At 43.4% G+C, this 4,126-nt stretch overlaps 1 pseudogene; it reads left to right on the top strand.

The window, feature by feature from the left end:
* The first annotated feature begins 2,517 nt into the window (after positions 1-2,517).
* Positions 2,518-3,480, top strand: LOC142424200 (S-adenosylmethionine decarboxylase proenzyme 1 pseudogene; annotated as a pseudogene).
* The last annotated feature ends 646 nt before the right edge of the window (positions 3,481-4,126 follow it).

Below are 4,126 nucleotides of genomic sequence, written 5' to 3'. Positions count from 1 at the left end.
TCATGCTTTGGGGACAGTTTCATTTGAACTACCGTGTCCTATTTAAACAGCAAGGTCTTGAATGCCATTATGACCTGGTGCTTATGGTCTCCCTCATCCGGATGGTGTGTCTTTGTCTACGAGTTAACAAATGTTCTCCATGAATCATATTGGTGATTTGGGGTCCCTTGCTCCACTACAACACCCTACCCCCATAGACTTCATGCTTACAGCAAAAAGTGTATTCAGCTTGCTTTCCAACACCTCTGTGGTGTACTTTAGTGAGTACCTACGACAGGTGCTCAGCACCTGGACTGCATATCTGCCTGAGAGAGCATACTTTGCAACAAGTTGTGAGACAGTAACAAAGTTGGGAAGGGGAAGAAAACATGAACTTCCCGATTGTGAGTGCGCAGAACAGTTGACTCAAGGTCATAGATTGGCTCTTCCCAACACTTCCAGTATCAGCGATTCAGGCAGAAGGCTGGGTCTCCATCTGTACATTTGATCTACATGGAGTCTCAGGAAGTTTATTATTATTCTATATTTTGAGCATTACTAACCATTCATTTTCTTTGTCCTCTGCCTATTGACTTATGAGAAAGTCTTGTCAAGAAACATCCTTCTGCAAAAGGCTATAGAGGAAATAACTAAGAGGCAAAGGACATTTATAGGAGTCTAAATATAGGTGTGCACATATGTAAATGTATTTATATATGACGATGGGGAAATAGGTCTATGTACATATATTTGTATGTTAAGTATTAAGGTAGCAGATGGTCACTGGGCCTCTACTCAAGAACTCCCTCAATGCAAGAACATTTTGTTCTAATAATCTGGCATTCTGTGACTCTCACCTTCCCTACATGATCGCTGAAGACAAAATGGGTGTATAAGCAAATGTGGTGAAGAAAGCTGATGATGCCCAGCTATCAAAAGATATTGGCATCTTAAAGACTTGAATATAAGCAAGCAGCCATCTAGCTGAGAAGCAACAAAGCCTACATGGAAGAAGCACACCAACATGTGTGATCATGAGGTGTTAATGGGATCAGGTATCAGGCATCAAAGACCCTGAATCAAAAACGATATCACCAGGCCTGCCACTCCCCCCTCACTACCATTTTGGGTCCCATGTTGTTCCCTTGTCCCTGTGTTTGTTAACACCACTTCCTTACCCCCCCCCTACCCCTTCCCCACCCCAAGTCCCCCCGGAACTGTCGGTCCCATTGTTTTTCCTCCAGATAGTTCATCCAGCCTGTCCTATTCAGACAGACCTGTGGAGACAATAACATGCACAAAAACAAGACAGAGGAAAACAAAGCAACAGTATATAACCAGACAACAAAACAACAAAAACAAACCACTGACAAAGAACAAAACAAACACATCACAAAAGAAAAGCTTGTAGTTAGTTCAAGGATCGTTTGTTGGCCCTTAGGAGCGTTTTCCAGTCCAGTCTGTTGGGGCACCAAGCTCTGGCCCCAAAGTCCACCTTCGGCATTCCCTGGGGACCTCGCCGCTCCGTTCCCTTGCTGTTCAGTCCATGGTTCTTTCAATATTCTTCTCCAGCACCACAATTCAAATGCCTTGATTCTTCTTCAGTCTTCTTTGTTCAATGTCCAACTGAGACATCCATTTGAGACGATTGAAAATACCATGACTTGGATCAGGCACATCTTAGTCTTCAAAATAACATCCTTGCTTTTCAATGCTTTAAAGAGGTCTTGTGCAGCAGATTTACTCAATGCAATGCGTCATTTGATCTCATGATTCCTCCTTCCATGAGCATTGATTGTGGATCCAAGCAAGACAGAATCCTCAACAACTTCGATTTTGTCTCACTGTTGTTCCAGTTGTGAGGATTCTGGTCTTCCTGACACTGAGTTGTAATCCACACTGAAGCCTGCAGTCCTTGATCTTCATCAGCAAGTGTCTCAAGTCCTCCTCACATCCGCAAGCAAGGCTGTGCCATCTGCCAAGCACAGGTTACCAATAAGCCTTCCTCCAATCCCGATGCCGTGTTCTTCTTCATGTAATTCAGTTTCTCTGGTGATGTGCTAAGTACACAGATTGCAAAAGCAGGGTGAGAGGACACAACCCTGATACACACCTTTCCTGATTTTAAACTTTTCTGTTTCTGGCTTACACGGTATGGCCGGCGACATTAGCTAGCGCTCGCTCTGCTCTCTGTAACGGGGAAACAGCGGACTGCAAGAGACTGAACTGTATCTGCCTCTGTTCCCAACAGACTCACATTCAACTTTCGTTCACACACACACACACACACACACACACACACACACACACACACAAAGCCGGGAAAATTTTATTAATCCTTTTTTAAAAAACATTAATATAAAATTATAGGGGGAAAAAGGAGTCTGAACTTTAAAACACAGCTGGAACAATCCGCAGCGGCGGCGGGAGAAGAGATTGAATTTAGTTGATTTTCTGTGGTTGTTGGTTGTGCGCTAGTCTCGCGGTGATGGAAGCACCGAGAAGCTGCTGGAAGGCACCGAGCAGCTGCTGGAGGTTTGGTTCTCCCGGCAGCAGCCCGATGCAAACCAAGGATCTGGGGATCTTCGCACCATCCCGAGATCCGAGTGGGACATACTTTTGAAGGATGTGCAATGTTCAATCATAAGTGTGACAGAAACTGACAAGCAGGAAGCTTATGTACTCAGTGAGAGTAGCATGTTTATCTCCAAGAGGCGTTTCATTTTGAAGACATGTGGTACCACCCTCTCACTGAAAGCACTGGTTCCCCTGGTGAAGGTTGCTAGGGACTACAGTGGGTTTGACTCCATTCAAAGCTTCTTTTATTCTCGTAAGAATGTAATGAAGCCTTCTCACCAAGGGTACCCACACCGGAATTTCCAGGAAGAAATGGAGTTTCTTAATGCAATTTTCCCAAATGGAGCAGCGTATTGTATGGGACGTATGAATTTTGACTGTTGGTACTTATATACTCTGGATTTCCCAGAGAGTCGAGTAATCAGCCAGCCAGATCAAACCCTGGAAATTCTGATGAGTGAGGTTGACCCAACAGTTATGGACCAGTTCTACATGAAAGATGGTGTTACTGCAAAGGATGTCACTCATGAGAGTGGAATTCGTGACCTGATACCAGGTTCTGTCATTGATGCTACACTGTTCAATCCTTGTGGGTATTCAATGCATGGAATGAAATCGGAAGGAACTTATTGGACTATTCACATCACTCCAGAACCAGAATTTTCTTATGTTAGCTTTGAAACAAACTTAAGTCAGACCTCCTATGACGACCTGATCAGGAAAGTTGTGGAAGTCTTCAAGCCAGGAAAATTTGTGACCACCCTGTTTGTAAACCAGAGTTCTAAATGTCGCACAGTGCTTTCTTCGCCCCAAAAGATTGAAGGTTTTAAACGTCTTGATTGCCAGAGTGCTATGTTCAATGATTACAACTTTGTTTTTACCAGTTTTGCTAAGAAGGAGCAACAGCAGCAGAGCTGATTAAGAAACATGAAAAGAAAACACACATAGAGGAAGGTGGTGGCTGCTTTCCAGACACTGATCCCGGGGCCGTGCTTTCCGTGGCCACCGCCTGTAGGTGCAGAAAGCCCTAGATGTAATCACAGTGTCATCATTTTGAATTGTATGCATTATTATATCGAGGAGTTAGATATCTGGCATGAATGCTGTGTTTAGGGATTCTCTGCCACTCTTGCTGTGAAAGTGAAGTGCATGTAAAAAAACCCTTTACTATATGAAACTTTACAACACTTGTGAAAACAATTCAATTTGGCTTATGCACAGTATAATATTTCTCCAGGTATCACCCAAAATTCCCCACAGACAAGGCTTCCGTCCTCATTAGGTGTTGGCCTCAGCCAGGCATCTGGGTCTGTTCTATTCGGTTGCTGCCAGCAGTGTACATCCAGTTACCTCCAGTCTCTAGAACACACTCTCTCTGAATGAATGTTCCTGAAACCAATTTCTACTTCATACAGGTTTTTCTTTTGCAACAGCAATTAAAGTTTTTCTTCCACACACACACAAAAACCTTTTCTGTTTCCATAACTGCCTCTTGATCAATATAAAAATTCTTCATAAGCAAAATGAAGTGTTCTGGAATTCCCATTCTTCTCAAGACTCTTCATAGTTT

This window comes from Tenrec ecaudatus, chromosome 13 (genome assembly GCF_050624435.1).
Source record: "Tenrec ecaudatus isolate mTenEca1 chromosome 13, mTenEca1.hap1, whole genome shotgun sequence".
NCBI classification, from domain to species: Eukaryota; Metazoa; Chordata; class Mammalia; order Afrosoricida; family Tenrecidae; genus Tenrec; species Tenrec ecaudatus.
The sequence above is the reverse complement of the archived record's forward strand: the minus strand, read 5'-3'. Positions and strand labels throughout refer to the sequence as shown.